This window comes from Psammomys obesus, unplaced genomic scaffold (assembly GCF_907164565.1).
Source record: "Psammomys obesus unplaced genomic scaffold, mPsaObe1.curated_primary_1811, whole genome shotgun sequence".
NCBI classification, from domain to species: Eukaryota; Metazoa; Chordata; class Mammalia; order Rodentia; family Muridae; genus Psammomys; species Psammomys obesus.
Genome location: NW_026586383.1, coordinates 490288 through 501447, shown reverse-complemented (window position 1 = coordinate 501447; position 11160 = coordinate 490288).

The window sequence follows — 11160 nt, the reverse complement described above, 5'->3', positions numbered from 1 at the left end:
TAGCTCCAGTCCTTCCAGCTCATTCTGGAAGTTGGAGATGTGCCTCCCCAATGAAGACACTGTTTTTCCAAGGGCATACATTCAGTTCCGGGCACACACACCTGCTTGTAACACCACCTCCAGAGGATCGGAAGCCCTTTTATGACCTCTTCAAGCATTTATATGCACGGCAGATACATTGGCATACATGCATACACTTAAAAAAGTAATAAATGGGGCTGGGCAGTGGTGGGATACATGCCTTTAATTCTGGCCCTCAGGAGACAGAAGGAGGCAGATCTCTCTGAGTTTGAGGCCAGCCTGGGCTACTGAGCAAGTCTTAGGACAGCCAGAGCTATACAAAAAGAAACCCTGTCTCAAAAAAAAAAAAAAAAAAGATGATGATAAAGAGATAGGGCTAAAGAGATAGTTCAAGGTGTAGGAACACTGGATGCTCTTCCCAAGGACCTAGATTTGGTTCCCAACAGTCACACAATGTCCAGGGGATCTGACACCCCCGGTTTCACCTCTTCTGACCCCCACAGACACCAGGCACACATGTAGTGCACATACTTAGATGCAGGCAAACATACTCATACACATAAAATTCAATTAAATCATCTGGGCAGGCAGGGCAGCAGAGAAGAAAGACTAGGGACAGACACAGGGAAGGGCTTCTGGACTAAGATTTTCTGAGGAATGAGGGAAAGGAGCATCAGTGAAGAAGGAGAACTGTCATCATACACTGACAACACCGGCTCTGCACTCACTCTGTCTGGGCGTGAAAATATTTTTATTTTATTTTATTATATTTTAAGAGGACTTGCTACTGGGCGCAGTGGTACATGCCTGTAATCCTAGCACTCGGGAGGCAGAGGCAGGTGGATTTCTGTGAGTTCAAGGTCAGCCTGGTCTACAAAGCCAGTCCAGGACAGCCAGAACTATACAAAAAAGCCCTGTCCTGAAAAACCAAAATTAATTAATTAATTGATTGATTAATTAAATCTTCACAAACAAAATAGTCAGAAATGCCTTTAATCCTAGCACTCAAAAGGCAGCACCAGGTGGATTTCTGTGAGTCTGAGACCATCCTGGTCTTCATAGAGTGACAGACCAACTAGGGACACACGATGAGACCCTGTCTCAATACTGAAAATGACGATGATGATAAGGAGGACAATGAGTGCTACTAAAGAGACTATTCCAGGCCTTGGGCCTTCTCGACTTTAAAGCCTTTATTCTCATGGCTGTGTCCTTGATTTCACCTCTCTGGCAAACATTCCTGTCACGTTGTTTACCTCCTGGGCACAGCACTTGCTTCTGCCATCTGTCTGGGCTGGAGCTGAAGGTGAACCTATATAACCCACAGCTGGCTAAAGGAAAGAGCTGGAGGCAAGTTGGACCATTTCCTACAAGCCCACCAGAGGGCAGCAGACACTGGTTAATGCTGCCGGGTTAACAAGTCCGGAGGCTTGATGAAGCCAAGGTCATCTGCCTGTGTGGCTCCCAAGGACAATCTCCACACAGCTCTTTTAGTACACCTCTCTCTCTCTCTCTCTCTCTCTCTCTCTCTCTCTCTCTCTCTCTCTCTCACTCTTTCACTCTCTCCCTCTCAGGCACACACACAGAGTTAAAAAAACAAATAAGTAAATAGTTTAGAGAGAGAGAGGGAAGAAGAGAGAAGAGAGGGAAGAAGAGAGACAGAGACAGGCCAGGGCATTAGTAAATGTGTACAGAAGTTGAGAGCCACCTGATACCAGGGTGCTGGGAACTGAGCTCAAATCCACTGGACAAGTACCACAGGCTCTTAGCCATCTCTCCAGAGCTTTAGCTCTCCTCTTCAGAAGTTGGGGCAGGAGGATATCTGTGAATTCAAGGCCAGCCTGCTCTCCATAGCAAGTTCCAGGCCAGCTGGGACCCTGTTGTGCCAGGGTCTGCTTCAGCCCTCAGTGGTCTATGTCTTCGGTGGCCCTCAGTCTCCACTGTCCTGCAGCTCACTTGCTCTTTTCAGGGCCACATGATCTGTGTCCACACCTCTTGTCCTAAGCCTTTTCCTCATCCATCTGTAGCTCCATGCACTCCGTTGCTCTAGCCCACAAAGCCCCAGCTGAGTACATCCTGTGAGAGGCATGGAGTCGCCCATCAGCTCTCTTTAGAAGGCTTCTGTAGCTATCTGGAAAAGACACCACAACCACTGCAACTTCTCTAAAGGAAAGCACTTAATTGGGGCTCGCTTATAGTTCAGAGGTTTAGTCCATTATCAGCCTGGCAGAAAGCATGGTGACATGCAGGCAGACGTAATGGAGAAGTAGCTTAGAGTTCTACATCCGGATCCTCGGGCAGCAGGAAGAGAGCGTGGCCACTAGGCCTGGCTTAAGCTTCTCAAACCTCAGAGCCCACCCCCAGTGACACACCTCCTCAAACAAGGCCACACCTACTCCAGCAAGGCCACGCCCCATGAGTCTATGGGGGCATTTTCAAACTTCCAAACCCGCTGAGTCATCTCACTAGTCTACCACCTTGTTTTTCTAAAGACAAGATTTCTTAATTAAAAAATAAAATTACATGCATCTATTCACATGTGCATATGATAACGACTGTGGAGGTCAGAAGGCAGCTGACAGGAGCTGGTTCTCGCCTTCCACCGTGAGGGTGCTGGGGGATCCAACTCAGGTCATCAGGCTTGGCAGCAGGCACCACTGAGCCATCTTCGCCAGAGGAGACCGGGTTTCTAAGATCTTAGGCTTGCCAACTAGGGTAGGCTGGCTGGAGAAATGGCTCAGTGGTTACGAGCGCTGTCTGCTCTTCCAGAGGTCCTGAGTTCAATTCCCAGCAGCCACTCACTGAGCCGTTTCTCCAGCCCTGGAGTGATTTCTCTACGAGTTTCCGACCCGCCTGGCCAAGCTGCGGTAGTAGCGAGGTTATGAGGCACTGTCTAGCGAGCCTCAGGGCTCACGACGCGCATGCTGAGTCAGTCCCTGAGATGACAAGAGGGTCTGAGGAAACAACTCAGGGCCTAGTCCTGCTGCAGAGTAGAGGGGAGCAAGGCAGCGGGTGGGAGCAAGGGCCTTGAGTGCGACAGCACTGTCTGCCTTGCTCTAGAGGGGTGGGACGGGAAGCGGGGAGGCGCTGAACCCCGCCTGGCCGGGAAGGTACTCACAAACAGGATCCTGAGCGCCGCCTGAGAGGCTAAGCACGGAATTCGCTAGTAGCCAGCGGAGATGCGGGAGGAAAGGCTAAACCCGAGGGTCTGAGGCCTGGAGGGACAGCCCAGGACCCTCCGGGCTCCCAGGGAAGGTGGGAGGCAGCAGGGAGCCCTGTGGGCTGTGACTCCGGAGGGTCTGTCTGTACAGTGGTGCCCTTAGCCCTGGGGTGCGGCCGGGCCCTGCCCTCCCGACTCCCTGACACCAAGCGCGGACACAGCAGCCCTCGGTCTGCGCTGCCCTCTGGAGGGTCGATGGGGCCACGAGAGAAAGAAGTCGCTATTTACAGTTTAGACTGCCACCTGGGCCCTGAGGAGAAAGGGTGGCTTTGTGTGGACAGGGGAGAGAGGGTTGGGATGAGACCTCGAGAGAGAAGGCCCTGAATGGGCCTTTCGGAAGCAGGGCTCTGAGGAGCTTGTGGCCGCCACCTAAGCCCTGAAAGAAACGCCGTCTGTGGAGATGTACGAGGGTGCGGAGATGGGGAGGCAGAGCTGTGAAGGAGCCGAAGGCTTTGAATATCTTGATGAGATGCCGTGGAGACAGCCCCCAGGGGCTTTTCTTTCCGGCTCCTGTAATAGTTTTGTCAGAGCGTTTTCATGGTCTATTGACTTTTTTCCCTTCTCAAAGTCTAGTCGCCGTTAAGCTGTGTCAGGATAGCCTGTGGCCGTACTGGCCTCCCAGGCTTGGGAAGTGTGGTCTGGTAGGCCTCGGCTACTTCTGCTATGTTGTCTCACCCAGGGCTTTCTGTGCGGATGTGTGGGAAGACCAGAAAAGTTTTTAAAACTTGAGCCACAAGAGTTGTGTTTCCTATAGCCTCAATGTGTTTCTACAAAAGTATGGAGCTATGAAAATCCAAATGCCATTTCCAGGGGCCATGATTGCCAACTGGCAATTCAGCATCACGTACTATCCACAGCAATCCCCGTACATTAATAGTCAAAAAGTGTCTCACATGTGGGTAATCATTCCCCAGTCCACCTCACGACAATCAGAAAAGAAACACACTGGTTTGGGGGTATAGCTCAGTGGGTAGAACGCTAGCCTGGCATGCAAGAGGTTCAAATTGAGTTGATCCTCAGCACACCATAAAAGCTGAACCTAGGGGGCTGGAAAGATGGCTCAGAGGTTAAGAGCATGGTCTGCTCTTCCTAAAAGTCCTGAGTTCAATTCCCAGCAACCACATGGTGGTTTACAATTATATACAATGAGATCTGGTGCTCTCTTCTGGCGTGTAGGCATACATGCAGGTGGAATACTGTATACATAATGAATAAGTAAATCTTAAAAAAAAAAAAAAAAAAAAAGCTGAATTTAGGGCTGGGCACATTTAATCCTGGCACGTGGGTGGTAAAGGCAGGAGGATCTTTCAGCAATGTAGTGAGTTTGAGGCTAGCTTATGCTAGATGAGACCCTGTCAAAAGAGATCTAATCTCTTGAAATGGTCCCAAGGAAGTGGCTCTCAACCTTCCTAATGCTTTGACCCTTAATACAGGCTCCTCCTGTGGTGACCCCCAACCATAACATTATTCCGTTGCTGCTTCATAGCTGTAATTTTGGTAGTTATGAATTGTAATGTAAACATCTGATATGCAGGGTATCTAATATTCGAGGCCCAAAGCGGTCGAGACCCACGGGTTGAGAACTGCTGAGCAGTTCCTAGAGAAAATAAAATATTATTAATTCAGGAAGAATCTACTTAAATTTAGCAAAACAAGCAAAGCTGTGGTTTGTTCATTTAGTTTTAATGTTTTGTTGTTGTTTGAAACAGGGTCTCACTGTATACCTGGCTATCCAAGAACTTGCTAGGTAGACCAGGCTGACTTTGAACTCATAAAGATGAGCCTTCCTTTGCCTCCAGAAAGCTGGGGTTAGATGCATATGCCCTCATGCCCAGCATTGTTTGTTTGTTTGTTGAAACAATATCATATGTAGGTCAGGAATGGCCTCAAATTCACTATGTAGCAGAAGATGGCCTTAAAAACCTCTTTAACTTTATATTTTTAATTTTGTTTATGTATTTATTTTGGGGGATGTTATGAGCATGCTTCTGCCACTGTGCACCTGGAGAAAAGGGAATTTGTGGCAGTCAGCTTTCTCCACCAGGATCCCCTGTTTCCACCTGCCCTCTTGCCATCACTGGCATTACAAGCATGTCCCACTGTGCCTGGCTTTTGTGTGGGTTCTGGGTACTCCACTCCAAACTGGCATGTGTGGCAGCACACACCTGCAATCCCAAAATTTCTGAGATAGAGGTAGGCAGATCTCTATGAGTTTGGTGTTGGCCTGGTCTACATAGTGAGTTGCCATTCAAACAGGGCTACACAGAGAGGCCCTGTCTCAACAAACAAATAAACAAACAAAACCAAAATCTAGCCGGCCGTGGTCTCACACGCCTGTAATCCCAGCACTCGGGAGGCAGAGGCAGGTGGATCTCTGGGAGTTTGAAGCCAGCCTGGTCTACAAAGTGAGTCTAGGACAGCCAAGGCTACACAGAGAAACCCTGTCTCAAAACACTAAACAAACAAACAAACCAAAAATCATATCAGAGTTCCTGGTTCCAGCTGCCAAAGGACTCTCTTCCCTGAACCTACAGGTTAAGCACTCTTAACAGCTGAGACATCTCTCCAGCCTCAAGAAAGGTTTTAATATATATTTCAGAGTAGGTGTTGAAAGCCGGGCACTTTGGGAGGCAGAGGCAGGCAGATCTCCATGAGTTTGAGGACAGCCAAGCCTACACAGAGAGAAAAAAAAAAAAAAAAAAAAAGAATAGTTGTTGACAGTAATGCCCACTTTAAAAACAAAAGAAAAAAAAAGAATAGGTGTTGAGGGTATTCTTTTAAATTTTAGTTTGGAAAAGAGTCTCAGTAAGTTGTCAGATAGACCTTGAACTTGTGATCCCCCTGCTTCAGCCTTCCAAGTAGCTGGATTACAGACTGCCAGGTGTGGCAACATTCTATACATGTGTTGATCAAGAGCAGGGCAGAAGTGATAAAAGTGATCTTCAACGGGAAAAAGCAATTCATTTGTGCCTGGTGCTCTCAGATGCCTTACGGTGGAGCCCTGGTGGTTCTGAGAGAAGTCTGGCCTGGAATCTGCTCTGGTGGAGAGATCACATGTAACTCCATCAGAGCAGATTGGCAGTGAGAGATGCCAAGGACCCCCTCAGTGCCTGTCCCCAGCCGTGTGATCTTCAAAGTGAAGATCCCAGCACCATCTCTCCTGGGATCACAGTCTCGGGGAGACCCTGAGCCAGAACCCCCAGCTGAGATGCTCCACATTTCTGGCCACAGGCACCAGGATAGGTAAGAACTGGTCCTTGAGTGTGAGCCACCAAGTCTGGGAGTGTTATGGCTAATGCAGCCATAGAAACTGAAGCCTTTTGTTTGCCCCGTCTCAAACTTCAAGGCACGCAGTCACCTGCCACCCCCTGCTCCCTTCTCTGCTGTGTTTTCTTCTTCGTTAGCATGCCTCATACTGAAACAATACTGTGTTTCAGGGTCATTGCTGAATTCCCAGTGTATACACGGTTTTGAACGGTGAGAGCTCAGAATTTGCTAGCTACAAGAATCAACAGTAAAGCCAGGTGGGTGAGAGAGTGGACACAAGCATCAGGGAATTTAATTTCCTGTGTATCTTCTTCCTTCCTCCCTCCCTTCCCTCTTGTGCTCAGCATGTGCTCTACCACATGCTTATGTTCTTTCAAAACAAACAAACAAACAAACAAATCTGGGGGCTGGAGAGATGGCTCAGCGGTTAAGAGCACTGTCTGCTCTTCCAGATGGACCTGAATTCAATTCCTAGCAACCACACGGTGGCTCACAGCCATCTAGAATGTGATCTGATGCCCTCTTGTGGCCAGAAGGAATACATGCAAATACAGCATGCATATACATAAAACAAAACAAAAATAAATAAATAAATCTTTTTGAAAAAATAAATAAACTGAAGCAAAAATGAAAGATGTTAAATTCTATTTTTTTCCAAAACCGGAGAGATGACTCTGTGGTTACAGGTGCTTACAATAAGCCTCTTGGCCTGAACTGGATCCCTAAAAGCCACAAGGAAGAAGAGAACTCACCCCTGAAAGTAGCCCTTAGGACCTCCCCACAAGTGCTGTGGTACTCACAAGCACACATATACAAACGAATAAATGAAACTTTGCAAAATACAGTGTGGTGATCCAGCATTTAAAAAATGAAGGCCAGAGAGTCAGGGCTTCAGGGTCATTTTGGGTTACATTTATAGTGAGTCTGAGGCAAGCCTGGGCTACTTGAGAGCCTGTCTCAAAAATAACAGCAATGGGCTGGAGAGATGGCTCAGAGTTTAAGAGCACTGGCTGTTCTTCCAAAGGTCCTGACTTCAATTCCCAGCAACTGCGTGGTGGCTCACAACTTTCTCTATGGAGATCTGGCGCCCTCGTCTGGCATACAGGCACACATGCAGGATGAACATTGTATAAATAAATAAATCATAAAAAACAAAAAACAGTGTAAGCCTTTAATCCCGGCACTCTGGAGGCAGAGGCGGGTGAATCTGTGTGAGTCAGTTTGGTCTACAGAGAGAGCTACAGAGAGAGTTTCTGGATAGCAAGGGCTGTTAACCCAGAGAAATTCTGTCTGGAAAAACCAAAAGTCAAAACAACAAAAAACAAACAATAGAACAAAAAAAAAAAAAAAAAAAACAACCAGAGCAACAAAACCTCAGCTACAAAAACTTCTGTACTTCCTACCATAAAATGTTTATGTAAATAAGATTTGTATGAGGATGCTCATAACATTTGCTTGTAATAGAAAAAAAAGTGGAAGCAATTTAAATATTTGTCAGTCGCTTACTACAGAACAACCGTGGATGCTCAGCAACAGATGGTGCATCCAGCACTCAAAGCCATTATGCTGAGAGCAAGATTGCCCGCAGCACAGGCTGTAGCGTTCCAGTCATGGGAGATGCTAGGTTAGGCAGACCACGCACTGTGGAGAGCAATCAGCCTTAGCACCAGGCAGAGACCAGAACCCGCTCCAGGCAGCTCCTGGCAGCTCCTGGCCTTCTTCATGCTGGTCCCCACTCGGGTACAGAGGCACTCTACCACAGCACAGCCGCTTTCTGTAACTCAGTTTTCCTGGACAAGCGTTCAGAGGATGGAATGGTGGCAGCACGCCTCGGTCTGCCCTGACATTTCAGGGCTTTGATTCCCTCATAAGCCTCTGCTGACTCAGGAAATTCCCTTCCAGCCTGTAATGGCTGTTTCTACGCCAGGAAGAAGAGCTGGACCCTAGAGCTTTGGCCTTAGACAGATGCGGTAGGTGCTAGATGCCTCCGACCATCACTGATGGGAGCAGGGCTCCCTCTGCTTCCCCAAAGAGATCAGCGGTCAGACCCTCCTTCACCAGAGCTTTGCAAGCCAATGAAAATTCAGTCCTGAATAAAAAGGCCCTTGTCCAGAGTTCTGAGCCCTAATCCTCTTACGTAGCCCCAGCGGAAAGCCGGAGCTGGTGTCAGAAGGGGCTCTCTGATTCCCTGCCAGCTAGTCCTTCGTCCCACACTCCGGTGCCAACTGCATCTCATCACAGAGGGCTGCTGCCCCTGCCAAGCTGCCCCACGACTGAATGTGATCCTCCCTCAGTCCCTGATGAAGTGGTCATTTTGTGAGCTCTGATCAGGGCTTGAATGTCGCAGGTGTGTCTGAGGATTCATCTTGTCCCGAGAGAGAGCCACAGGATACTTTAACTCTCCAACCACACCCAAGGCCAAGGGTTCTGCCTCTCTCAGAAGCCTAGACTGTTCCTCAAGCACTAAGGGAGGTTAAGTTGGATTGGGTGTTCACAGGGTCTCTCTTATCTCAATTGTTCCTTTAGGAAACTCAGATAAAACCCAATTTATGACTAAGACTGGCTGGTGCCATCGGAGGGCAGACGTCCCTATAGCCTGGGGAAATACCACAGTTCCGTTGTGGTCACACAGAGACCCACCCACCTGCCAGACACCAGGGAGCCAAGATACAGGGTGTGACAAGTAGGCCAGAGAGGCCAGGGGACTTGGTTGGAGAGAAGTGAGGGCAGGTGGGTGCTAGCATCCTGAGGGGAAGCTGCTGGCAATGGGGCGTGGAAACTGAAGTGTGTGCGAGGCAGCACAGGCCTGGGGGTCTGAAATGGAGGGTAAGCCCACCAGAGGTCAGGCCTTCAGGATGCCTGGGACAAGCCAATTTATTCAGTGAGGGACAAGTTAGGAAGTTAACAAGAAAGTGCTAAAAAAAAAAGTCAAGGATTTGAAATGAAAATAAAATCAGGTGGTGGTGGTGCACGGTGCACGCCTTTAGTCCCAGCACTCAGGGAGGCAGAGGCAGGCAGATCACTGTGAATTTGAGGCCAGCCTGGTCTACAAAGTGGGTCCAGTACAGTCAGGTTACACAGAGAAACCCTGTCTTGAAAAAAAAAAAAATTCTGGAAAACAATGTAAAGGCAGCAGGCTTTCATACTAGGACAATCAAGGCCCTGGTGAAGCTCAGGCCAAGATGCCAGCGGGTCCCAGTGTGAGCTCGCCATCTTCCTTTCCCTCTGCACCCCAGGCTTGGAAAACCAGTTCATGGCTACATAGCCAAGGGTCTCAGGCTCTGCCAACCAGAGGCCAAGGCCTAAACCAAGGCTGAGGCTTCACCTCCTGCTCTAAGTGAGGATACAGTGAATCCACCAACTTGGACCACTCTATGGGTAGAAAGAAAGGTTTACTGGGGATCAAACTGAGAACATCATCTCTTGGGGGCCAGGGAGAAGCAAAATGTCAGAAAAGCAAGTGAATTTTACATGGCACTCAGTAGGCTGGGGGTCTGATAGGGGCTGCTGGATTGACCAGGAACTAGATGCTCTTGCCTAAGGAAGTTGATCTTTGAGTCAGATGAAGGGAGGCCCTGGGGTTCCTGAGGAGTGCTGAATTTAGGCTTCTGTTTACCTAATGACAATCCTTCTGTTTAGGATATTGTCACCAGCACTGCCATTTTGGGGTCTGCTTTGCATATATGTTCAGGTCCCCAAAGGTGCCCAGGCTCCTTGTGAAGGCCCCTTACTAAAGGCCTCTGTCTGCCTCTCTCCTGACGGTTTGCAGGTGGCTGCTGGCTTGTTCTGTTTCTATAAATAAGCTTGAGGCAAAATCTGTGTTTTGTTTTGTTTTAAGCTAGTTGTGGCAGCACACACCTATAGTCTGAGCACCTGGGAGGCAGAGGCAGAAGGACGAGGAGTTCAAGGTCATCCCGGGCTATAAAATGAGAGCTTGTCTCAAAAAACAGCTGTGCATGTTAGAGAACACCTTTAATTCTAGCACTGGAAAGGCAGAGGCTGGTGAACCTCTGTGAGTTCAAGGTCAGCCTGGCCTATGTAGGGAGTGCCAGACTAGCCAAGGCTATATAGTAAGACCCTGTATCAAACAAGCAAACAATCCAAAACCCAATAAAAAAAAACAACTAAAAAAATGACATTAATGTAAAAAATATGTAATAAAGAGGTTTTGAAGAAGTGTGTGTGCAACACTTTGGACTCCACTGGCTTTGTTTGTTTGTTTGTTTGTTTGTTTTAAACAAAGCAGTAACATATAGGCCACCTTGCCAATTAAGCCAGACAACCACAGCTCCTACTAATCAAAGAAAACAATGAGGAGGGGGGAGGAAGGCTCACCATGACAGGTATGTCAATAATTAATCAGTTTTTATTTAGCTACAGGGTCTCACTCTGTAGCCCAGGCTGATCTGGAGCTCACTGTGTTTCCCAAGCTGCGTCAGGCTTCCAAGTGCTGGTATTACGGTGTGAGCCGCTGGATCTGGCTCAGGGCAGGCATTTTAAAGCACCACAATAAGGGCAGAGTCAAACTGTTACATGTGTCTCCTCAGATACAGGACAAGGGCAGGGTGTGTTTATGTGTGTTGTGTGTCTTTGGACCATGGCAGGAGGTGGTACAGAAACTAGAAGAGCTGAGACAACGAGGGAATTTTGGG